A 26,805-nucleotide genomic window follows, 5' to 3' on the forward strand; every position below is an offset into this window, starting at 1 on the left:
GTCTCAACCTTATACTGATAGTATTTTTTGATGACTTAATTATATTGTATTTTCTGTAGTACCATTCATTCTGAAAGGTGCATTGCAGGCATAAATTCTTACTTGATTAGGAATATGAAAATGCAGATAATACACTAAAGAGTATAGAAAAAGGAAAAGAAATATGCTGCTGCTGCTGCTGCTAAGTTGCTTCAGTTGTGTCCGACTCTGTGCGACCCCAGAGACGGCAGCCGACCAGGCTTCCCCATCCCTGGGATTCTCTAGGCAAGAATACTGGAGTGGGTTGCCATTTCCTTCTCCAATGCATGAAAGTGAAAAGTGAAAGTGAATTCACTCGTGTTCGACTCTTAGCGACCCCATTGGGATTTTCCAGGCAAGAGTACTGGAGTGGGAGTGCCAAATATTATCCCTTATAAATTCATGATATGTGATGGGAATTGGGAAAAATTTGAGAAATACTGCCCTAGTGTTCAAAATATAAATCTACTTTCTATAAGTGGATAATTTACTATTTCAGTAGACTCATATCTGATACATTTATAATAGAATGTCTTGTAGCCAGTTCTACATGATTATTTCATTTGAAAAGTAGCCAAATATGATATAATGGGTAGAGGCATAAATTTCTTTTAATCCATTGTGTTTCCATATATTTATATGAGCTAACAATTCAAGCAAATAAAATTCAGTCTTTGGCCTATTTTGAAAAAATGAACACTTTATAATTTGGATAGTTACACATTAAAATATCTGAAATCCAAAATATATGAAGAACTCACACAACTCAATAGCAAAGCAAAAACAATCTGATTAAAAAATGGGCTGCTGCTGCTGCTGCTGCTAAGTTGCTTCAGTCGTGTCCGACTCTGTGCGACCCCAGAGACGGCAGCCCACCAGGCTCCCCTGTCCCTAGGATTCTCCAAGCAAGAACACTGGAGTGGGTTGCCATTTTCTTCTCCAATGCATGAAAGGGAAAAGTGAAAGTGAAGTCTCTCAGTCGTGTCTGACTCCTAGTGACGCCATGGATTGCAGCCAACCAGGCTCCTCCATCCATGGGATTTTCCAGGCAAGAGTACTGGAGTGGGTTACCATTGCCTTCTCCCAAAAATGGCAGAGGACCTAAATAGATACTTTCCAAAGAAGCTGTACAGATGGCCAATCGTTCCATGAAAATTTGTTCAACATCACTAACGATTAGGGAAATAATAAATCAAAGCTACAGTGAGATACTACATCAGATCTGATAGAATGGCTCTTATCAAAGACAAAAAAATAGCAAAGTTGGTGAGGATGTGGAGAAAAGGGAACCCACATGTACTGTTGGTAGAAATGTAAATTGGTGCAGCCACTACGGAAAACAGTACAGAGGTTTTCCCCCAAAGTAAAAACTATACTATGCGATCCAGCATTTCTACTTCTGGTTATTTGTCTGAAGAAAATGAAAAGAAAAACACTAATTTTAAAGGTATATCCACCCCCCTATTCACTGCAACACTATTTACAATAGCCAATATATGGAAACAAACTAAGTGTCCAAAGATAGATCGATATCACATCATCTTTATCCACTCATCTACCTACCTATCTATAATGAAGTATTACTCAGCCATAAAAAGAATGAAATCTTGCTATTTGCATCACCATTAATGGACCTAGAGGATAATACACTCTGAAATAATATGCCTTCAGACAGCAAAAGACAAATACCATAGGATTTCACTTGTATGTGGAATCTAAAAAGCAAAACAGAAACAGACTCATAGATACAGGGAACAAAGTAGTGGTTGCCAGAAGGCAGGTGGTGGAAGGACAGGCAAAACAGGTGAAAGGGGTTAAGAGGTACAAATTTTCGTCATAAGATAAGTGACAGCGCTGTAATGTATATCGGAAGGAATATAGTCAATAATATTATAATAACTTTAGACTTATTGTGGTGATCATTTCACAATGTATGAAAATATTTAATCTCTGTTACGTATGTAACGTATCTGTTATAGATAAGAAATGAATACAATATAGTATGTCAATTATAATTTACAAACTTTATTATTTAGAAAAGTAGTATTACAGTGAGTGAAGATTTTGAAAGATTTGGCCCATATGAAAAATAGGAGTGCTTAACAAAAACATAGTGGTGTTTATATGTCAGAGATGAAAGCGAATAGTTCACATTTTGGTGGCAGCAGAGTAGTTTTATGGCGTTAAAGCACTGGAATTAATTCTTTAAAGAAATTTTGTAGCATCTCATTGAGAAATAGCTATGAAATATTCTTTAATGAACCATCAAAATTTCTTCTCTTCCTTTTCCAAATTCTCCTCCTACTTCATTTTTAGGTTTATAGTATTTTTATATCCAAAAGTTAAGCTTCATTTAAAGGCTTTGCCAACATGATGTTCATTTCATAAACAAATTCATTCAAGCATAGACAAGTTATACATGTCTGAGTTTCTTCAGAAAGCTTTTGCTGGAACCAGCAATAGCACTGGAGTTTCCTATCTGCAAATGAGGTAACTATTTTAGAGCATCATATGCTATATATTTAGTGGGCAAAGGCTGTCAAACTTGTTATACACAGTTGAATGGATCAGTTTTTCTTCACTTTTTATAGTATTATCATCATCTTCTACCTGGAGATCATCATTTTCTTCATTAACCTCCAATTTACTAGAAGGAATATTCACTTTTAGTGAAAATTTATAAAATATTTCAGTATTTTAAATGCTTAGCAGTTTCTTGCCATGCAAAAGGGAGAAACTTTTTAAATTGTAAATTTACAGTGACATATATATTATTGAGATGACAAAACTTAGGCCATTTTGTAATTCATATGTAACTATAGTGTTCTTGTCCCTGGATACACCACGAGAGTGGAGTCTATAGAAGCTGCCAAAACATAATACCTTATGTTAGTAAAACAAATATCATAGCATGTTTTCATATGCTGTTTTTTCTTTCTAAACATAAAAGTGTTTTTCCTTATTATAATAGAAATATGTGCATTATAGAAAAATTAAAAAACATGGACACACAAATAGAAGAAAAAGAAAATATTGATGTATTACTCCAAGTTAAGCTCTAGACACTTTGAGTTTAGTTTCGTACCATCCTCCTCCCCATGTGTGGCTCATATACAGAAAATTTCTATTTGCTTATACACTTACTAATTATATTTTACATACCAGCATGTACCAATAGTTATGTTTTTATTTTACAGCATTACTTTAGACAGCTGTATAGTACTCTATTAGGTAGGTATATTCTAATTTTTAAAATCAGTTTCTATTGGACAATTGATTCTAACATTTTGTTGTTATCATCAACACATGAGTAAATATCCTTTTACATACATCTTTCTACGCTTTCTTAATTATTTCCAGGAGGCTAGATTTCGAGAAAAGGAATCATCAGCCATAGTTCTGGGCACTTTTAAGTCTGATAATTACTGCCAAATTGCTCTCGACAGTCTTATACTCTGACCAAATATATTTGAAAATATCTTTTGCCTCTAATAGAAATTCGACTATTAATTTGCATTGTCTCATTCTGACTCTTACAATTGTGAGGTAGGCAGAACAGATGATGAGAAATGATCACACATTTAGTAAGAAACAAGATGGGGAGTCAAGTTTTCTGACTTGCCATGCCATGTATTTCTTTTGTATCACATACTTCTCACTGTTATGCTGTCGGTGATGGCAATTCCAACTGAATTGTCAGGAAAGAACCTTGAGCAGGAATTCTTGCACGCTGCAGCCTGACTCATGTCTGTGTTGCTGGCAGTGCCCTGGCCTCCAGCCATTGGACTGTGGGTGGCACAGTTCTTGTGATTCTGAGAAAAAGGCGATGTTGTCACCCTGCCTGTCCAGGCCAGCTCTGAAGCCAATGGGAAAGGGAGGAGAAAAGAAAGTTGGAGGCACAGAGGCAGTGGAGGGTGACCAAATTATAGACCTTGTAATAGCATGTCCCTAAGACCTTTTGAGTTTTGCCCTGTGTTATGAGTGAAAGAATCCAGGCCATCTATCTGACCACAATATTTTAAATTAGTGAGTTTATTTTTTATAATTTTTTAATTGTAAAATTGACACAAACAGGGTTCTGTTTTTGTTTTCATTTATACAAACAAGTCAAGGATCCAAGTTCTCATAAGTGAAACAAAGGAGGTGGTGAAGGGAAAAAATTTTCTTTCGGATAGAAAGACATTAAAATGGGATTTTTAAACTCTTATTGTTTGTACAATATGGTTGAGTAAGTTTAAAGAAAATTGAAAAAAATAACAATGTGTTTAATCATGTAGTTGTTTGCAAAGTTCTAAGAAATATTTGGCTATAGAATTATTCTAGAATACTGTTGTGCAGAAGCTACATTTGTTAGGGGCTAGTAAACCAGCCACCAAGTCTTCCCCGGTGGCTCAGGCAGTAAAAAGAAAATCTGCTGGCAATGCAGGACGCCTGGGTTTGATCCCTGGCTTGGGAAGATCCTCTGGAGAAAGGAATGGCTACCTACTCCAATATTCTTCCCTGGAGAATTCCATGGACAGAGGGGCCTGGGCTACAGTCTATGGGGTCATAAAGAGTTAGACACGACTGAGTGATTAACACTTGGCTTTCACAAACCATATATGTTAGTAGGTGTTGTAGGGTTAGTAAGATGAAGTAGTTAAGAGGCTCTGTTCTCAAGAGCCATCTTGTAGTGGCAGGATTGCCACTAGGAAGGTTGCCCCAGGAAGCTTTCTTACCTGTTAATCTTCTCTTGTCACTCAACCTGCTTTATAAATTGACTTCAAATCCATTTACTTATCTGTTATACCCATCAGACTATGAGGTCCTTGAGGGCAGGAATTGTGCTCTGCTGTTTATTGTGCTCACCATGAGAGATTGTATAGGAGAGGGATCATAGAAACTTAATAAAACAAAATAATAGCAGAGCAAATATAGCTTTGTCATTTACCATTTGGGGGGAGGAATTATTCTTTGATTATTATGTTCACTATTCTCAAACATATTGGGCTATACTTTTCAAATTAAGGTAAGTTAGCATATTATCATGGAGAAGGCAATGGCACCCCACTCCAGTACTCTTGCCTGGAAAATCCCATGGACGGAGGAGCCTGGTAGGCTGCAGTCCATGGGGTCGTGAAGAGTTGGACAGGACTGAGCGACTTCCCTTTCCCTTTTCACTTTCATGCATTGGAGAAGGAAATGGCAACCCACTCCAGTATTCTTGCCTGGAGAATTCCAGGGATGGCAGAGCCTGGTGGGCCACCATCTATGGGGCCACACGGAGTCAGACATGACTGAAGTGACTTAGCAGCAGCAGCAGCAGCATATTATCAAATTTTAATTTTTATTAATTTTGCAAACCTAGGCAAATCATTCATGTCCGTAATTTTTCTTATCTACAAAGTAAAGGTGTTGGCCCAGACCAATAATTCTCAATTGATGTTGGGGAATCCTATCTCAATATTCAGAGATAGGGTAGAACACATCAGAATATTAGGATATTTGTGGTTTGAAAAAACACACTCAATATCACTGTATAATTTTAAAATTGTAAAATGAAAAGAAAGGTCCTATTTCTGTAATGTTAAACAATAGAAGAAAATTGTCCTAGAAAATGTTGGCCTCCAGGTTTTTCAGAAGTTGTGGGCCAACTTTTCTTAGGAGGTTGTATAAGAACCTTTAAGGTAGGTGTGGGAAGGATCATAATTTATATTCTTTATGGTTTTCAATGAGTTCAATAAAGTTAAAATACACTGTACTAATGCCAAGAAGCTCCAATCGCCTAAGATTTCATTGTGGCTGACATAAATCTTAGTTTTCTTTGCATGTGTTGGAAAAGTTCAGTCACCTTTTTTTTAAAACTTATTTTGAAGAGAGGCAAAAACTGTAGATCATATTAATACTAGGCTCAGAAAGATAAAGAGGATAAGAAAACCACTCAGACTGAGTTACTGAAACATTGATGTGTAGAGCTGCTTACTTCTTGGACTTGCCTGTGTGATCAAGGACAGGCTGATCCTTTAGTTAATTGTAGCTCAGAAGACTGAAACCCAGCATAGCATGTTTGAGTGACGGGGTGCTGTATTTTTAAGAGATGAGAGGTTATGTTCTCAGAGTGCTTCCGGTCTTTATTTGAAGGAGTTTTTTAAGGGTTAAGTACTTGCTACTTAGCATCTGAATAACTTCCTCCTATAGCAAATTACTTTCTGGTCAAAATCGACATAATTTTCATATGTCTTTCTGGTCATGAGTATCCACATCACAACAAAAGTATAAAGTGATTTAAAATTCCTTGTCCAAACTAAAAAGAGATTGAAATGTCACCCCATTATAGGAGTTGATACAAAAGTCAGTTCTTGCAAGCTCCTCTTCTCTGTGGCTCTCCTCAGATGGCTAGTGATGGAGTTGTTGTTTTGTTGTTGTTTAGCCATTAAGCCATGTCTGCCTCTTTACGACCCCATAGACTGTAGCCCACCAGGCTCCTCTGTCCTTGGAACTTCCCAGCCAAGAATACTGGAGTTGGTTGCCATTTCCTACTCCAGGGGATCTTCCTGACCCAGGGATTGAACCTACATCTCCTGCTCTGGCAGGTGGATTCTTTACCACTGAGCCACCCGGGAAGCCCTGGTGATGGAGACAGCTGTGCTACTCATCCTTTGAGACTTTTGGAGCCTAGTCCATGCCCTCTAGCTCCTCTTATCCCTCAATGATTTGCCCACATTCCTGTGGTTCCAGGAGTCAAGAGCATCCTGATATCTTCAGTTACAGGCCAACCTGGGCTACTTTCACCCTCCATTTTGCCAGTGAGAATCCATTTGTCCCATCTCGGGATATTTCAAGATCTGATTCTAAACTACTGCATAGCTTTGATTAAGTTAGGGCATTGCTCAGTTTGGGGCATGGCCTATAGATTTAGAGAAGCATTCTTAAAATTTGCCGTTTTGACCTAAATCTTTAAGTACCTCTGTCAGTTTGGGTCTTCTGAAAAGCAGGTGTCAAGCAAGAGATCTGGGGGTAAAACATTGTGAAGGAAGAAAGAGAAGGACCACGGGTAGGCCAAGAAGAGCCCTGAGACCCTGATACAGATCTGTGAAAGGAGAGGAGGGGAGTGTTGGGTTGGAAGGAGCCTCAGACCACAATGTAGTTCTGAGGAGGTCTCAGCCAGGCCTGTGGGGATCCCTGAGCTCAGGGTCCCGTTAGAGGAGTCCTGTGTCAGGCAGAAGTGGCCTGGGCCTACTGTTGCTACCATGCTCTGTCATTGTCTGGGGGCAGTCAGTGGGAAGTGTGACCTAACTTGAGTGTTGAGTGTTGCACTGGATCTAAGAATGTGACAGCTTAAAGGTGTCCATCAGTTGTGTTCCCTACAGCAGATCCTCTGGGAGGGAGAGTTGAAAGAGGTACCTCTATAGCCACTAAAGTACCCAAAAGTGGGACGTGAGATCCCAGGATCCTCAGCAGAACTTTCTAAAGGTTATTGGCATTATTCCTCCACTCCCCACTCCCATCTCCTGCCTGACTCATGGTGATTCCTTCCATTCCTAGACCCTCTCTCAAGTACAGATAGGGGAGCTACACCTCTGGAGGCTCACTTTTGTTGGTTTTTATTGCCTGGCCAGTAAAACCAGCCATAAAAAAATATATATCCTGATTCCATGAACATTTCCATGATGAAATTCCCAGCACTGTGTTAAATACAGAGGACCCAGGATAAATAAGACACCTCAAAGACTCATACCCTGGAGACGGTTATGCAAAAATTAGCATACATTTTAATAATGTGATAAATAGAGGACTAGACTGAACATAGAAGAGAACTATCTTGACCAGCCTGGGCAAAGTCTGAGCAGAGTCTCCAAGAACAAATACCACTTACTCAGACAGAAAAGGTGGTCAGAGGCAAGTCTAGGCAGAGGCAAGAAAGTACGAGGAACAGACTGTAAGAAACGGGGTGTTCCTGGAGGATAAAGGGGAAGGTTTATGAGGTAGGCAGGATCCAGATTTATGCTTGGGAACTGGTACTTGATTGTGTTAGCCACGGTCACCTGTGCATTTTACAAGTGTGGCAGAGGATTTGGGTGCAAGAGAACAGTAGGAAGCCACTGCCTGCCAACTATGTATTTCTATCCTTTTAAGGATAGGTGTCCTGGGGAAAGATTGCCTGCCTTACATTCAAAAGATATGGGTTCTAATCTGTGTGTCATGGTTTACTGTAGTTAGGCAAGTGCTGTAGTTCTAGAAATGGAAGTTTGTTACTTATAAACTGGAAATTGTGATACTTGCCTTGACCCCTATTGAGCTGTTGTGAAGATCAAATGAGTTGAGACAGGACTTTCTGAAGGCACTTTGCAGACTTTCAGCACTGTAAAAATTAAGGGGCTGTTATTACGTGCTGCTCAGGAAATAACAGGCACCTGGGAAAACCCGCAGAGTGTGGTTTTGTAAGAAGTTGCTCAGCCTCCAAGGGAGAATATGCTTGGCTTAACGTTGGCCAAGAGGAACATGTCTGGGAAATTACGACATGAGGTAAAGCAAATGGGGCTTTCTGTTTTGTTTTTTGGAGATTACTATTTCTTGTCATTCTCATTGTTTACCCTTCCTCACCTTGGGTGGTTCTGAAGTGAGAGGAAGTTGGGGTGGGGAGTATTAATAAGGCAAAAAAAGATGGTTAAAATTTACTTGATGTAACAATTAGAAACTGAACCATTTCAATGTGGGGAAGATCGTAAGCTAGACCTTGGTTATTTGAATGTGTAATGTGTAGGGATGGAAAACAAATTTAGGTGTACCAGAAAACTCTGACTTTTCAGGAGTCTCAAGGGGTCCCCATCCTCTTATACTCCCAGATAGAAATAGTGGTACAGTAACAAATAAATAAAACTTATCCTAACACTTCTCTCCTGGAAAAATAAAAATTCTTTCTCTTATTAGCTCTCTTTTGTTGACAGCTTGTTAGATTCTTACCAAACAAAAAACTCCACTGTCATCAGAATATTTGCTGTTGGTGAGATTCAATGGCCAGGCCTTTGACATATATTATCAATATATATCCCTATAAATATATTATTGGTTTGGCCAAAAAGTTCATTCAGATTTCCTGTCAGATCTTACAGGATCGTTTAGCTCAACCCAACACCAGTACATGTATAAAGGTTTGGAAAAATTTCTATTTAAAAAATCCTATTTTAAAAATCTCTATTTAAACAATCCTGTAATACCACTGATCTCCTAAAAGAGTTGTCTGTTCTATAAAAAAAATTTTTTTTTTGATAGAGGAATCCACAAGAATATTTGTATGTGAATTGAGATAATCAGTTAATTCTTATAGCAAACTTGCAGGCAAAAATGTTGATTATTCTTTCTTGAGTAGTCATACTATAGGTTGGTCATTGCCAACTTAAAGCAAAACAAAAAAAAAACTGAGACTTTAACTTGTATGACCCATGAGAGACGTATTGGAAAAGAATTGCCCGAAGAACTGGGTGGCTGAGTTAGAGATTGATTCATTTGATGTCAACATCAGCTACTTTTGACTTTCTTTTACTAACGTTTAGAGGGTAGAAAGCTAAAAATAATATCCCTCAAAAACCCTTGGAGTTAAACTTTGGGGAGCGGCCTGGGCTTAGTCATGCAAACGCAAGTGTTAATTTTCTATTGCTGTTTAACAAATCCTACAGATTGAGTGGCTTAAAATAGCATCATATGTTGGCTTATAGTTTCTTCAGTTCAGAAGTATGGGCATGGGATAGCTGAAGCCTCTGCTCAGAGTTTCATAAGGTTGAAATCAAGACATCAGCCAGGGCTTCACTTTCAGAGGTCTTGTCCAAGCCCACTGGTTGTTAGCGGAATGCAGAATTCAACTGCTTATAGCTGTAAGAGATCCTTGTTTTCTACCAGGCCATCAATCAGGGGTCATTCAGGGTTCCTAGAGGCTTCTTGCATTCTTTCCATGTGGCTCTCTCCATAGCATGGCAGTTTGCTCTTCAAGGCAAATAGGACAGTGTCTCTGACTTTGAATTTCTGATTTCATTTAAAGGTTCACTTAATTAGGTCAGGCCCACCCAGGATAGGGCTTCCCTGGTGGCTCAGATGGTAAAGAATCTGTCTGCCTGGGATCTGTCCCTGGGTTAGGAAGATCCCCCTGGAGAAGAGAATGGCAACCTACTCCAATATGCTTGCCTGGAGAATCCCACAGATAGAGGAGCCTAGCAGACTACAGTCCATGGGCTTGCAAAAGGTTGGACATGACTGAGCAACTAACTCTTTCACTTTCACCCAGGATAATACCACCTTTTGATTAACACAGTCAACTGACTGGAGACCTTAATTACATTTACAAAATCCCTCCTTTTTTTTTTCGTAACAGAACACAATCAAGGAAATGATAGCCCATTTTATTCACAAATCCTGCTCACACTCAACAGGGCCTTGTACAGGGTGTGTACATTAGGAGCAAGAATCTTGGGGACTGTCTCAGAATTCTGCCTACCTCAGTGTGCCATTTATAGACAGACGTAGCCAAGGTGAGGCAGGAAGACTGTACTGTGCAGGAAGCACAGGGGCATGGATGCTGCTGCCAGGGAGAGTTTGTTTCTGTTTTCTAGTGCTATGTGTGCCAAGCGGTAGGCAGCAGCAGCAGGGAAGGGTTTGGGTTTTTTTTTTTTTTTTTCGCTAGAACAACTAGCAAAAATGTAGTTGAGTATTTTTTCTGGGCAACTTTTCCTGTTTTCCTTGGTAACATTCAACACTGTTTCTTTTGTCCTCTCATGGGTGGTATAAGAACCATTGTAATAAATCTCTTTCTCTTAAACTAGCCATAGTGAATACTTTTATCTGCAACGTAACACTTTTATTGATACAACAGGATCAATGATGGCCTCTTTTTATATATCCATTAAATGTGTGTCATTCTGTAATGCCTCTATAGATTCGTAGACCTTTAGAGCAGGAAGGATATACTTTCAGCTCTAGAGCTTTTAAAAATATATTCTATAGAACACTTGTAATAGACTTTAGGATGTGAGGATAGTTTTTTTTGAGGAAGAAGTATTCAATAGTTCTACCAGCTTGGGATACACTATACACTCTTGGGGTTTATGATATTCATTAGCATAACAAAGACTCTCAAAATCCTACAGAAAAAAAAGCAAAACCAAATCCAAAACCGTTAAGACTTTTCTTAATCCAGTGAAGGTTTCCCAAACCAAGGACCAAAAAGGTTAACTAAGTTACCAATTCAACTAGTTAGTGATAGAAGTTTAAAACTAGACTAACTAGGTTCTGCTGACACCCAGAAACATGTCTCCCTGAAACTTGTCCTAGTTCTTAGAGAAGCTTAGTATCCCACATGTCTCCACTGTAGGAGGAGGTGACCGCCAAAGGAGCAGACTCTGAGGGAATGCTTCCCTGCCTCTCTGTTATTCACACAATAGCTTTTCCTGGGTGCCAAGGCCAAGGGCTCTCAGACCACAGGCAAAGGGAGCTTGTGAATTAGGTTCTAGGACATTTTGGTAACCATCACACCGTTATCCTCCATGCAGACATTTTGGGCTTGGGGCTTGATAGAAAAATAAGTTGCTTTAAAATAATTTCAAAATAAAAATGAAAAAAGTATAAAGGCAGTATGGATCATGTGCATAATAGAAACCTGCTTCCTGGATCAGAATGCTTGTAAGCACATGCCTCTCCCAAATTCCAAAATGTAAATCACATCACACACATCTGACCAAGAGAGAAGAGTTTCCAGGAGGCACATATTTTGAGAATGAAAACAAGGAGCTGTGAGTGTTACAAAGCACAGCTCACAGTCAGCTGGCTGGCCCGACACACCTCGATTTTTATTGTTCCCCCAGGCCTTCCTGCTTGCATGGTGCAGAGCCCAGGGTGGCTGTGGACATGCGCTGAAGCAGCTGCAGCCCCTAAACTTCCCCCACCTGCCTTTGCTGATCTTGGAAGGAATTAAGATTAAGTAAAGAACTTAGTCTCTGCCACACGTTTATTATTGGGAAGATTCCCTCTCAGGGCAGAGAGGCAGGGTCACAGGTACGACTTCTCACAGTCTCTCCTGGGGCTTTCCCCTCAGCACCATAGTTTCTCCTTCCTTTTGGTAGCAGCATTTCTAACAGTGCATGGGTTAAAAACCAAAACCAAAACCAGCTATCCTTACCACAATGTTTCACAGCCACTGAGGCCCTTAAAAGAAAGAAAATGGTAAACAAATCCAGCCATTACACTGAGTCATAAAGGGACTTGCACCACCACATATACCCACCGCAATTCTATGGGAAAAGTTTCCACATATGTGTGTATTCTCCGGGGTTTGTAGTGTTCCCTAGAGCTTAGATGGAGGCGGGACTGGGCAGCTTCCTGTAAAAGGCTCTGGAGTTGCCTTTGTTGTGCTTGAGGAGCCAGAAAAAGACAATTTAGGAGTTGGGGTAATGGCATATGGAGACTGTACTCCTTCTTCCGTGCCTTGTAGTCAGTAGACATTTTCTGGCCTTTTTGGTTCAACTGTTGAGCCTCCACCCAGAGGCTTTCAAATTAAAGCTGTTAGACCAGTGGAAGTGGGTTGTGTGGATACTTTTGAGGACTACAAAAGATATCTTGTTTCTTTTAAAACACTGTGAAACAAGCATCCAAGGAATGGGATATATTTCAGCCTTTAATTATTATTCTGGAGCATCCTTATGGAAGAGCAAAATAATTGACAAATGAGGTTTCCAGCCCCAAATGTTGACATATTTGTTAATCAAGAAGTAAATAATATTTTGCTCTTCTGTTCTCAAAACTGGGCTCCAATTATATTTAGTCTATAATTGATAAGATGTAATGGACAGTGTAAACAGAAATATTTAAAGTGTGCTCAACTCCCATGCTTTGTTAGATAATGTATAATCAGGATAGAGTTATCCTGTGAAGGAAAATATGCACACTGGATGCAGAGAGATATACAGACATATTTCTGTTCTAGCAGTGGGGTCAAATATTTACAACAGGCAGGGGTGTCCAGAAAACTCTGAAAGTCCAAACCATTTGCTATCTATCTATAGAAAACTTCTTCCCTTTAATATTACACGAAAGATCTCCGGGAAGTTCTGATCTTGTAGACCTCATTTGTCAGCTATATGTGGAACTCACAGGCTTTACTGTAAGAAGTATACAAATCGTTTATGCTAAATTTGAATTAAAACTGACTCTTTGAAACAGTAAAGATTCCAGGCTTGTGATGGTAGAGGAGACCATATTTTTATTTCTGTTCAATTATCTAATGGCCTGAATTCATTTTGATCTATTTAATACCAAAACCAAAATGAAATCAACTTCCTTTAAAACTTTGACTTGCAGTTACCTGAAGAATAAAAAGGAAGATATAGTGGGGTTCCCAGTAGAATGGATGGGTATTTCCCTGTCAACGCTGCACACCAGGGATTCCAGCTCAAACCCCAGGAAGGCGACAAAAAAGGGTGTTGAGGATGTGGATAAGGTTCCCCAATTCTTTTTCTTCTTTTTTATCAGGCTGTAACTTTAAATGAATTTCTTTGTGGTCCAAAGCAGGAATAACTGCTAAGGATTCCAAATGAGTACTCAAACAATTTTATCGGGCCCAGTAATGGACCTATTTTTGATAAGCGAGTAAGGAAAGCTGATAGCCCTATTTCAAAGCAGCCGGCAGTCTGCCAGAGAGAGGCACCTCCCAGGAACTTTCAGGGAAACACTTGTAAAGTTCACTGATGGCTCAAGGTGGATGCCTTGGTCCCCGTACTTTGGACTCTTCATTGCTATTCTAGCAGGTGAGGCCCCAGATGCAAATATTTGGTTTGACCCTTTCTTACTGTGAACACTGCAGCCCTTAGTATAATGTGAAGTATAGAATTCGTGGCTATTTGCTCAGATATTATCAAAATAATTGTAAATTCTACTTGTTATTTCTCAAGGACCACTAGCCTGGCTGCCCTTTTGGAGAAGGAATTTGATAAAGGTAGGTGAGTAGAAACTTGTGAAAAGCGTTAGTCGCTCAGTTGTGTCCAACTTTTGCGACCCCATGGACTATAGCCTGCCAGGCTCCTCTGTCCATGGGACTCTCCAAGCCAGGATATTGGAGTCGGTTGCTATTCCTTTTTTCAGGGGATCTTCCCGACCCAGGAATCAAACCCCAGTCTCCTACATTGTAGGCAGATTCTTTACCATTTGAACCACCAAGGAAGCCCATTAGGGGATGAAAAATAGTAATAGTACAGATGAATCTCAGGACTCAGCATTAACATTCAGACATAAACTTAAAGCATGGAGCAGTCTTCCAATGAATCCTGATTTCACCCCAGCTTGGGAAAGGCAATAATGAGCTCAACAAGCTGTCTGTCAGAGCGAACTTCCACACCAGTCTTTCCTCTCTACTTTTTGTCCATGATCATTCATGATGGTTCTTCACCACTTTCCTTGTTGCTTTCTATTGAATCTCATTTTGTAATTTTTTTTAACTCAATACCACTACACTCCCTTTTTGTGAGTATAAATCTTGCTTCTCCCTGTAAATTGCAAGCATCATCAGGGTGAAGGCATGGTTCAGCAAGTAAAAATAGCAGGAACTGTGGAATTAGCCTAGCTACTTTCAAATTCCGGTTCTTTCATTTATTAACTGTGAAAACATTGGGAAGGTAATTAACTTCTCTGAGTCTTTAGTACTTTATCTCTCAGAGATAATATCTATTTTTCTCTCTATTTTAAATATAAAATGAGAATGTCAAGCCTGCGGCCCAGATCTAGTTTCTCAATTTGTTTCATTCTTTCTCTTGTATTTCTGTGAAATACACTTGCTCTGGCACCCTCCTCTCACACTTAGTATATAACAAACATTGAACCATGCTAGTTAAATACTATGTGTGTGTGTGTGTATGTGTATATATATCTATGCTTTTTGAGGGTGGATTGGAAGGTCTAGAAATTATCAGTTTGTAGAAACTCAATTTGTAAGAAGTCCCTGGATCAGGGATCAGGAGGATGTTATTTCTCTCTGAATCTTCTCAACATATTTGCCTTACCTCCCTGCTTTGCCTGTGTAGACACATCCTTAACTTTCTATCCACACTGATACGCTTAAATCTAGAAACGGTTAAGAGGGAAGTGGAGTGGAGAAAGAAGATAAAAAGGAGAAAATCAATGTGAAGGAAAATGAAGAACAAAGTTTTAAAAAGCAAACTGAATGAAATACATTTAAAGCAACAAAATTCCGTTTCAGCAATGTGATACCAGTAGTGTGAAAGTGTTAGTCACTCAGTCGTGTCTGACTCTTTGCAAACCCATGGACCGTAGCCTGCCAGCCTCCTCCATCCATGGGATTCTCCAGGCAAGAATACTGGAGTGGGTTGCCATTTCCTTCTCCAGGGGAACTTCTGACCCAGGGATTGAACCTGGGTTTCCCACTTTGCAGGCAGATTCTTTACAGTCTGAGCCACCAGGGAAGTCCCTGTAGCATAGGTGAGGTCAAAGACTTGATCATAGACACGATCAAGTCTAGTGTAGGCTTGGGTGTTGAGTGACATCAGCAAATGTAGATTCCCCAGTGAGTTAAAAAGCTGAGGGATTTGGGAAGAAAGTTTAATAAAAGGAATCATCCCTGCAGTCTGAAAGTACAGACATGCATAGCTGAGTTAGATATTTAAAAGACTTGTTGAAATACAGAAGTTAATAAGCAGCAGTGTGGAAAAACAATGCCATTTGAGTTACTGATTCCAATTTGGAGATCTGGTCTCATTTAGGAGATTTTTGCATGATATATATATATATACACATATGTATATATATATATATGATAACATTTTAATACTGCTGTGTTTTTAGGTTTTGGGATCTTCTTTTCATCGCCTCTATATGTCATTCAGCTCTTGTTCCTCTTTTAGAAAAATCTCAAAGTTAAATTTCCTAAAAATCTGAGAACATTAGAAGTGTAACTAAACTGCTCACTGAGAATTTCTTAAGACTGTATGAATACATTTCCCACCTCCCCAAACAGTGGTTCTTACTAGCCCAGTTATTTTTTGAAGTGTTGAGAATACAGAGTCTGATGATGTGGATGGCAGGAGTACTAAGGTCCTCTCTTTAAAACAAACAAACAAACAAACAACAACAAAAAAGCCATGAGCCCATTAAACATGGTAGCACCCTGGTGGCTGCTACCACAGCCCTTTTGCTCTAGCAGAGCTGCATTTCCAGGGAAGTTGCAGAGGTGGTATGGCTCACATTAGGCAAGGCACAGGCGAAGGTTGCTCAAGGAAGGAGAACTGGGATACTGCTTGTCAAACATTCAGAGTGAATATTCCTCTTGGTGAAGTCTTTCCTAGCTATTTCCACAATATGACACTTCGTCTTTGGTTATGTGCTTCCCGGGAAATTTGCCCATTTATGGGGCACTTAGCATATTGCAGTGATGACCTGTATAATGTCAGATCCCTGCAACATGATATCTGACATGTAGTAGGGAGTTGAATGGGCTTCCCTTGGTGGCACAGTGGTAAAGAAACTGCCTACAGTGTGGGAGCTACAGAAGATGAAGGTTTGATCCCTGGGTCAGAAAGATCCCCTGGAGGAGAGTATGGCAACCCACTGCAGTATTTTTGCCTGGAGAATCCCATGGACTAAGGAGCCTGGTGGGGTACAGCTCATAGGGTCACAAACAGGACTGAAACGACTTAGCACAGCACAGCAGGGAGTTGAATGAATGAATTAAACAAACTAACCCTTTCCGAGCAGTCAAGTTTGGCTGCCCTAAGATCTAGGAGATCTCCCAGTTAGCCTAAGCTGTTAATAGCAACAGTTACCTATTGTTTACTCAATAAAACAAACATACTGGGTTTTCCTAGTGCCACCTGCTTTTGTTTTTTATTGTATGTTATTTTTTTCTAAGACTTATTCTCACGGCTGGCCTTTGATTTCTCAAAAATAAAATATTTTCATGAGAGATAATATGAGATTAGTGCTTGTAAGGAAGGTTTTAAATTCTTAAATCTATAAACTTTAAAGTCTCTATAATATACTGATATTGGAAACAAGATTTTGATAACTATATCCCTACTTGTAGTTGAAATGGTGTTTTTTAATAGTTATTTGAAGCTATCTAGATACCAGTTGGGTGTAAGGAGAAGGAAATACTGTGTGAAAGTTTCATCATTGGTGTACACTGTACTCAGGAGCTAGTTTAGACAGTGCTAGAGAAATAAACAGACACATCATTTGTATATCATTTGAATTTGGTGTGTATGACACTTTGATCTGGTGTGTCCTGAAAAATCATAGATTGAGATGTGCACTTTTATAGGAGAACATATCAGAATTAACACTGGATTAATGGTTTGGGGTGGGGGAGGAGGTGGAAGACTTTTTTCTCCATCTCTATTCCGGTGCTGGTGAAATTAGTAAAAAAATTTATTCAAAACTTACAAGCTCAAAAAAAATAATTTAAACTACATGAAAGGAAGTGTAAAGTTTGACACTGAATGGTAGCTATGGGCTTTGTCCCTGAGCCTGCTCTCCATTTAGGAATTGGAGGCATTTAAAGATGGCACTTGTACCTGGGTTCAAGCACTAGCCTGAAGTGCCTTCCCCAGCCTATTTCTACAGGGAGATGAGGGTCAGTGTTCCCTCTCTGTGCACAGTAGGGTCAAACCAAGAACACATTTTCCTCCCCAGGAAATGGGCTTTGATTATGTTATGAAAATGAGTGCCAACATTTGTCTTTCACTTTCTCACTGGTTCTGAAAAGGCACAGAGTCCCAACAACAAGTGAATATTAAATTATAGACTTAATGACCTGTTTTGAATATTTAAGAGACAAACCCAAACTCTTAAGAGTTAGTAGCTGCCTGTCCAAGGAGTTCAGTGCACTAAAAGGGAAAAGTAAAAAATATCTCTAAGCTGTTACAATAATTTGGGAAATTATGTGAGAATCAAGTCTATGCCCAAGGTTCAGGTTTGTTTTTTCTTCCTATGCCTCTTTTATCTTAAACCTAACAAATGAGTAGATAGGTTTGTGCAGAGGCAATGACAAAGTAGGGGGAGAGAAGGAAGTGTAGAAAAGCTGGCAAGGAATCAGCAAAAGGGAAATGGTGTTTTTTAATAGTTATTTGAAGCTATCTAGATACTGGTTGGGTGTAAGGAGAAGGAAATGCTGTGTGAAAGTGCAGAAAGGAAATCTGTAATTAACAAGCTGAACCACTCACATTTTAAGTAGTAAAACTGAGTATATGTTGATGTGAATATTGAAAAACCTGATGGAATCAAAGGTGCAAGGGTAACTCCTTTGTTCAAATTTAGAGACTAATGAACTATTAGTTAAGAAGCAAACTATCTCACATGCTCTCTGAACTCCAGCAGAATCTTAATTTAATTTCAGTTTTAGCTCTGGTTTAGTTTAGTAAATATTAACTGAGCATTTGCTGTGTTGCAGAGATGGTCAGAAACTGGCTAACTCACATAAGCAATGAAAGAATTCCAGCATATTTGGGGAGATGACAAGTAAGCAGAAGTTTCCACTGTAATAAAACAGGATGCTGTAAGAGAAAAAGGTGTAATAGACATGAGCGCTAATTAAAAAAAAAACTTTTTCTGTGTGTTTAAATCCAATTTGAAGGATTTAAATGGCCAGATGCAGGATGAATTGGGATTCTGGAAACAGCTAAGTGTAGTGGAAGATCCCAAAGGACTCCGCCCTTCTGTGACTGAGCAAATTATTCGGGAAAGACTCATTATGTTTAAAATACAGGCACTTTAATTTTAAAATACATCATACGGTAATTCTGAAGCTCAACCACTGTTACATATTAATTATCATGATTATATGCAGTTATTAGTTATTGAACTAATACTATTTTGCCATGCTTACATAAAACTATGGAAAATACTTAGATCCAAGCAGAAGATCATAGAATGTCTTAACTTTATACATGTGGGTTTATGAAACATATGTTTAGCCTTCCAAAATATCCAGATGTTTGGTTTTTCCAGGAAAAATTTATTGCTTGTATTTCTCTCTTGTTCATTCAGATGCTTTGGCTTCACATAGATTCTAATGTTTTGTTGTCAAGATGTGATCAGAACTTTCTAAATTATTGTCTATGGTATTCAGCATTGGCCGCACTAGATCTGACATCACACTTTTAATAGTTGCTTCAGAGTTTTTAAGGTTTTTGTATCATACAAAATCTGATGCCAGAGCTTTTACAGCAGATGTGTTCAATAAGAAAAAGCTGTACAAGAAATTCTCATCCATATAATTGGTCATCTCACATCAATGTGCTTCTTCCTGATCCAATTTATCTCTGTCTCCTCCAGCCTCTGGAGTCAAAGCGCTTTTTAGCAAGGTCGTGGCCATGCTGGCTGACTGCATTAGTAGTTAGGCACTACAGGTTCTCGCCTTGTCCTTAGGCTCACTTGTCACTTCCTCTCAGACTTTGGACTTGATTGGCCTCTCGCCAAACACCTCCAGCTGTGGTTGGCTCTCTCTTCCTCCCAGGAGACCTTGTCCCTAGATCCTCCACCATGCTCCCGCCAGCCCCAGTGCTACCACTGTTGCTTTCTGCTTTTCAAACCGAGTGTTCTCACATAAACTTTTATTTCTGGGGGCTTATCATTTAGTATTCTTAGGTTGCATGGGACATACACCCACATCCCTCAAATCTGTTAACTTCAATGGATTCTCCCAAATTTCTTGAAGACTCATTTTGTCTGAAAAAAACCTTTTGTAGTTTCCCCTATCCCCTCTATGTGACTCATCAATGGAATCTCCCTGTTTTTCCTTGCCTGAGTATTAGAATCTAGCATAAGCCCACCAGGAATTTCCATAACTTCTTGTTCACTCTGAGGCTTACAAAAATGTTGGACTTACTTCCTCATCTAAGGGACTGTGGAACAAAGAGCCAGAATTTAGGGTGGCTGTCATTAGAATGATTTCCAAACAAAACTCTAAATGAGGTCGTTCCCCGCTTCAGAGATCTTATTCACCACTTGCCCCCAACATCCGCAGTTCAGATCAGTAGGCCTTCCAAACAAGTTTCCCCCTTTCATCCTCTCCCCTCCACCACATCTCCCATCAGTAACATTTCAGATCCTCTTAGCACTTTTATTAGTCCACCGGGCCTCTTCCTGAAGGTCACATTAAGATGTTAATAGTGGTTTAGTGGGTTTCCCTGCCCAGGAGTCTTTAAAAAAACAAACACATAAACTTTTCAATGAGAAGTGAAGCTGACTCCCAGTGCTCTCCTTCTAAGCAGAGGAATTTTGTGCCTCTCGAAGGAGAATGAGTGTGAGGGGTTAGTGCTTTCCTATACTCATCCAATACCCCAGACACAATCCCCATGTTTGCTTTTTTGAAAAAAACAAACAAACAAACAAACAAACTGGTTGTGCCAGATATTTTATTTGTGCTTCCAATGGCACTCTGAATCTGAAAACTCAAATAATCCCCATGCCCAATTTAGAAGGCTCGAGTCTGTTCAACCCCCTCTCTTCCCCCAGGACTCCCTAGACATCAATTTGAATTTCGAAGACACAGCCCTTGACCCTGCATTGCATAACTACCCTGGAGGGAGAGATGATCTCTCCCCTTCACATAACCTTGTTCTCTTGTAGAGAAACAGCTCTGCAAGATTAAATACACTTGAGGGAGAGTGACATTACCGAGGAGAGGATAGTTAATTGTTCCCTCAAAATCCAATGGGCAGTGATCCAAAAACATTTGCGGAAATAGAAGTAACTCATTGCAAGCCAGCCAACCAGTGGCTTAAACTCTTTTACTTGGTGATTTCTTCTGAGTGTTTAGTTCAATTGCCTTAAGATCCATCTTGATATTAATGGGCTGTTTAGGATTTTAACAAGATTATTTGGAGACTCAAAACCTTTCTGAGCTCATGTAATAGATGAATTCTCTCAAAATGGGCAAACTGTAAGTGGCCCCAAAACAAGGTACACATTCCCCTTGATTTATTGAGGTACAGAGAGGAAATAATATAAGTAGATACATAAATAGATCAATCTTTAAATATAGTATTTTAAAGGATTCTATTTTTTGTGAATGTTTTGTATTGTTCATAATCTATTAGTTGGTAGTACAGTTATGTAACTCATAAATAACATAGATATGTTTGGGGTATGTTCTTTTTTAAAAAAAAAAACTACTAAGAAGGAGGGATTAAATAAAACAAGAGCACCTTGCACATAATACCCAACCCTCTCCAGTCCATGTACTATAATGAACTTTCCATGTAAGCATCTACCCAGGAAAATGAAGAGGTAGTCCTGCTTCACTCAAAATCCAAAAATTTTTCCTGAATTCCAGCCACCTCTAGAAGTGGAAGCTGGGTACAGCTGTATTGAGAGTCAGTATTAGTTTAGATAAAGTTGAAGGCAGCTCTTGAAGGAAAACATTTATTTTTCAGGTCAGGGCACTTATGTTTTGCATAATCCTTTAGTATCTTGACAGTCAGACATCCCCACCAGATACACTTGCAAGGACTCACAAGGGAAGGATTTGAGGGAGCCAGATGGATGGAATCAGTGAGGAGCATGGGTGTTCGTGAAGATTACTTGTGATCTGTTCTCTCTGGGGAAGGAGAATTAGAGCTGGTCTTTCTTTAGACAGCATAAAAGAGGACCCCCTGTGAGAGAAGGGATTTCGTGCTTTGATTTGTCACAGACGATGTAGGTTCTAGACATAATTCCTGCCTATTTCTTCAGAAGTTTGACCATCAAGGGACACAAGGTGCAGGGAAGGGAAGAAACAGAAGTTTCTCTTCTCTTGCTGCCTCAGCCTGTTTTCAGCGGCAGAGGAAAGAGCACACTCTGGTTTTGAAGGCCTGCACGGGCATGCGTGCTCAGTTGCTTCAGTTGTGTCTGACTCTGTGCAACCCTATGGACTGTAGCCCGCCAGGCTCTTTGGTCCATGGGATTCTCCAGGCAAGATACTGGAGTGGGTTGCCATGCTCTTCTCCGGGGGTGCTTCCCCACCCAAGGATTGAATCCTTGTCTCCTGCCTCTCCTGCATTGCAGGCAGGTTCTTTACCCACTGAACCACCTGGTAGGCCCCAAAGACCGGCATATCTGCCTTTAAACCATGGCAGGGCTGCATCACTGCACAGCTCATGTGCTCTGCAGCTATCAGAGTCTAGGTGACCCACAGCCTCCAGAGCTGTTTTCTGGGCTGTCTGACTACTGGTACCTGCCAGCCTCTAAGTGCTGTTAGTTACTTGGTGTGTGGTCTTGGATGCGTGGCTTATTGTACCTACTAGTAAATGGGATAGTAATTCCTACCTCCCAGTGTTGAGCATATGTATGCCTTATAATTTAAGTCTTTTCTTTCTTCCCTGGTCAGTTTGGTTTGTCCACCTGTGCAGCATCCATTATTTATCTTTGTTCACACTAAGATGTTACCTTTTGGACATCACTATTCAGGCGCCTTCTGTGAAGCCCTTTCTAGTAACTTCCCCGTTTCTAGTTCCATGTCTTCCTCACCAGCATTTCACTAAGAATTGGTCATAAGGCACTAGTTGTGCGGGATTAATAGCTGTCATATGAAAAACAAAGGAGGTGGGGACATGAGGTCTTCAGTAAATTTGAGATGTGCTGGGTCTGACAGGCGTGTCCTGGTTTCTCCAACAAGGTGAGTGCAGTGCAGGGGACATCACACTTCAGGGTTTCCCAAACTGTCTACTTTGGTACATAAAACTTTTATGCAACAATCGTTCATGGGCCTGAAGTTTGGTGGCATTTACTTGAAGAAATATCAAATTCTTACCGTAAAAACTTCAGAAAGCGACTTCTATTCTCTTGGTGTCTCAGGTCCAAAGAGCTGATGTTTCTGTAATATCTATTGAAGGAAGACAGATGTTAAGTCTACAACTGATGTTAAGTTAACCAGAGTTAACCCTGGTTTTATTCATTAGTCCAACCTCAGTCTAATTCCTTAATTAAAAAACCACCTATGTAAGACCATATCTGTCATTCCCTTCCAAGCCTGGGAGAATTTTAAACATCTTCCCTTCTACATGATCACAGCTACATTTTCACTATCTTTAAGGCATAAAGGTAGAGAACAGTCCGTGGAGTTAGTTGAGAGATCAGTTTTCCTATTGTCTTCCATAAGCTCCTAGGATTTTATATATGCAGTGCATAATTTTAACTATGCCTTTAATCACGAAATAGGTCCTAGTTCAAACCAAACAATTTCTAAAGACATGAGAAACCACATAGAAAAATATAATACAAAAGTTTTTGCTATAGATATGCCCTAGTTTACTAGCAAAAAAGGAGAAATTAGTGCATGATATATGCTGAAACCACAGAGGAAAGAAAGTATATTTGTAGTGTCTATCTCACATGTATTTCTACTCTAGAATATAACCACTGATGTTGAGCAACTTAACCCTTTCTTTGTAATGTTTGCTGATGATTCCAGATGAAGACAATGTCTCTTATACAAGCGTCAGTGAACAAGCCTGTCAAGACAAGCCCAGGGGTGGCATTATTTGCATTTGTTGATCAGCGACTCTTGAGAGCTGTAAAGACTCTGACCCAAAGAGTGACTCAGAAAACCAGGGGCCCATGTCATTCTGCTCTAGACTCGGCCTTGCAGCGTTGCAGTATTGTGACTCGACAGTCCTGCAGCTTGCTTGCCCATCATTTTCATTGACTGATGCTGCTGTGAGTGAAACTCTCAGCAATTCAATGTTCACACCCCAGCTTCTCAGCTTTTCCTCCTGTACTTCTTGCTTGATCAGAGGCCGAGGACAACAGTATAATGATTCATAGGCCCTCTTGGCAAGTAATCATTTTCTCACAGTGATCATATATTCTGGGAGAGGCGTAAGGAATGTTGATTTGCTTTAAAATTTTTTTTTTTAATTTAAACTTTCTATTAACATGAGGTTGACAGGGTTACTTTGTCTCCATTTGTAAGTCCTTCTAAAAAATATTTAAAAGCACTTTTGTTTATGTAGCTTGGGACTCTTAAATGTTTGTTATCCATTGAGAACAGAATATGATAATCCCATTACATTCTTTATTTTTTAAGAAAAGAAAAATCATTTTGTAAGTTCCTTCCTTATTTTGGTACATGAGCACTAGGTATGCTTCATAAAAGTTGAAAGTAGAGAGGCCCCCACCACAACTCCATTTTATAGATGAGAAAACTGTGCCCCAGAGAAATTATATGATTTTTCTATTGCCATAGAACTGGTCAGTGGCAGAGATAGATCAGGGCTGAAATCAGCTAATTTGAGGCTACTGTCTTATCTGATATTAGACTTACTTGTACCTGTCATAAGAGAATCTAGGTTTAAAGAAGTCTGTGACTTGCATAGTGAGTCATGTGAATTAGGGACAGGAGTTGAGGCAGAAGCACAAAGCACAGAAACTGGTATCAGATGGGTCTCAATGTGAATCCTGGCCTTGGAACTGGGTGTTTTGGTTAGTGTCTTGCTTAACTTTTCTGAGTGTGTTTTCTCATCTTTACGGATGAGAAAGGGATAGTTCATAGTACCTGCTCTAAGGATAAGAGATAATGCACACAAAGCTCCTAGCACACAGTAGGTGCTCAATAAATGGAAGCTCTGATTATTGTTACGACTAACAGGCATTGCCCTTCCTCTCTGCTGCTTCCTTTCAAAGCAGCGTTTGCTATTCTCCACACTCTTAGAGTTCTGCCTTGTCAGGTTCAGCATGGTTCAGCTCATTTTCTCAAGACATCAGTGTTTTTTTTTTTCTTCATAATTTGCATCAGCGTTGTCTCATTTCCCTGAAACCCTGTCACAAGTCAGGAGATTGTTGCAGAACATGATCTGAAACCTTACTCGCAAGGGAAAGTCCCTTCCAAAACAGGCATTTCCCCTCCTCTTGAGTTTTACACTTCTCTTTCACATTGTGCAGGCGATCCCCCAGCCTGGTGGCTGACTGGACACAGAGAAGGACCTACCCCTAGTGTCCTGTGCAGCTTGAGGACGGTGGGAGAGAAGGGTCTGGTCACGGTGGCCCCTGGTGACTTCATTGTCACCGTTTCTGACACTGAGCCTCCTAGTGCTTCCAGCTGTCCGCTTTCACCAGGTCTCACTCTTGAAACCCCCGATGGAAATTTAGAGGCTTCTGTGGTTCTGAGGGGTTACTGGGGCTTTGCATTTTCTGTTTCCTCACTTCCTTTATAGCTCTCAGGGATTTCCTAAGAAGACTGTTCTGTCCTAGTAGTCTAGTCTGGCTCCTCCCTGCTGGGATGGGGGAGCTGGCACGTAGGTGGGTAACTTTTTTTTTCAACACTGTTTCAAAAATATATTTGGGTCTTATAATGAAAAAATATTCTCGGGTCATTTTTTTTTTTTTTTTAGTGCAAATAGTATGCACTTATTATGATAAAAAATAATCAATTTTATCAAATGGATTCATCCTTTTATCCCAAATATGTGTGTGTGTGTTTGTGTGTGTGTGTTTGTGTGTGTGTGTGCCAGTGCCCTATTTTCTAGATATGTTGTCACCAGGAGATTTTTTAACTTGAGGATATGTTGCAACACAGGTGAACCATCTGCAATATCTTTAAAAAAAAGTACAGATCTGTGTTAATTCTTTGAAAATACTTTACATTAACTGTTCACATCATAAAGGAATTTTTCAAGAAGAGAAAATAGGACTCTAATCCCATCCTTTCTGCATAATAACTGATTTCACTTTCATTAACTTTTATTTTTTATTCATGTACTATTCATGTATTGTGTTTCCTTAGGACAGGCTTTAAAAATTTGTATCATAAAAATAAAGCTAGCTATTTCCTAAAATTTACTGCAGTGGGCCTGGTCACTTTCCTGATTTCTTGTACCCTGTCTTTTTTGACCAATAGTATACCATGTAAAGATGGAGCCAACATTCTTTTGCCCTGGGGGGATTGATCCCCAGTGAGGTCACTGATTCAAACTCCATTTTTGGTAGTTTTCTTTTCCTTTTAAGAGTGAATAGAGAAAAGTTCCAGGATTTTAAAATTTCATTTATTTCACAAATATCTATTGAATACTCTTAAGTAATGAGTACTACTATCTTGATTAGGACAAAAGGTGTAAACTCACTTTGACCTGCTCAAGACGAGAGTGAAAAGTATGGAGGAGACTTACTGGTTGGCTTTTGTGATTTTGCAAGTGGCTCAGGTCCACTCTGAATGGAAAGATAATTTCTGCTATCATGTCCCACCCACAATATGGAAAGAAGTGGATGTGGAGCTGATGAGATAAAATGAGAGAGCGTTATAAGCCATGGGCTGGTGGTGGCACTGAGTTTGGATTTGGGGAAGGATAAAGTAATGGGCTCCAAGAATAATAGAATGAAGCTGAATGAATAACCATGGATTGGAGAGCTTAGCATCTGGAAGCAATAAACTAGTGTATTTGTTTATTTACTTGTTTGTGGGAAGTATTTAAGCTAAATTAATTAAATTGATTCTCACTGAAAAGGAAAAACTATTCGAACAGGTTTACATAAAAACTGAAGTTTATTCCACATGTAACTAAAACAAAATCCTAAGCTGGATTTGGCTTCAACTTTGGATGAAATTGTGTCTTCCAACAAAAGTTGTTGTCATTCTGTCTTTCTCCAGATTTTCACCTTTCTTGTTGGGTTTCCATGTTAGGCAGGTTTCCCAACTTGCTGGCAAAGATGATCGTCACCAACTTATAGCTTCTGCTCAACAAGCTTTGTAGCCCTGATGGAAAATACATGCTTCTTAAATTTTGATTGGCCTGGCTTGGGTTATAGGCCCACCATGGAGCCAGGTGGGGTGATTAGCCCCATCTA

The 26,805-nt window shown here is 39.6% G+C and overlaps 1 long non-coding RNA gene across 1 annotated transcript in view; it reads right to left on the reverse strand.

The window, feature by feature from the left end:
- LOC121820161 (uncharacterized) overlaps positions 1 to 25,150 on the reverse strand; it is a 68,694-nt gene extending 43,544 nt beyond the window's left edge. The window contains exons 1-2 of the long non-coding RNA XR_006060594.2: positions 24,953 to 25,150; positions 22,778 to 22,849 (exon numbers count right to left, since the gene is read on the reverse strand). This is a non-coding gene — a long non-coding RNA (uncharacterized LOC121820161). The remainder of the gene's footprint in view (positions 1 to 22,777; positions 22,850 to 24,952) is intronic.
- Positions 25,151 to 26,805: the final 1,655 nt, after the last annotated feature.

The sequence above is a fragment of the Ovis aries genome, chromosome 8, assembly GCF_016772045.2.
Source record: "Ovis aries strain OAR_USU_Benz2616 breed Rambouillet chromosome 8, ARS-UI_Ramb_v3.0, whole genome shotgun sequence".
NCBI classification, from domain to species: domain Eukaryota; kingdom Metazoa; phylum Chordata; class Mammalia; order Artiodactyla; family Bovidae; genus Ovis; species Ovis aries.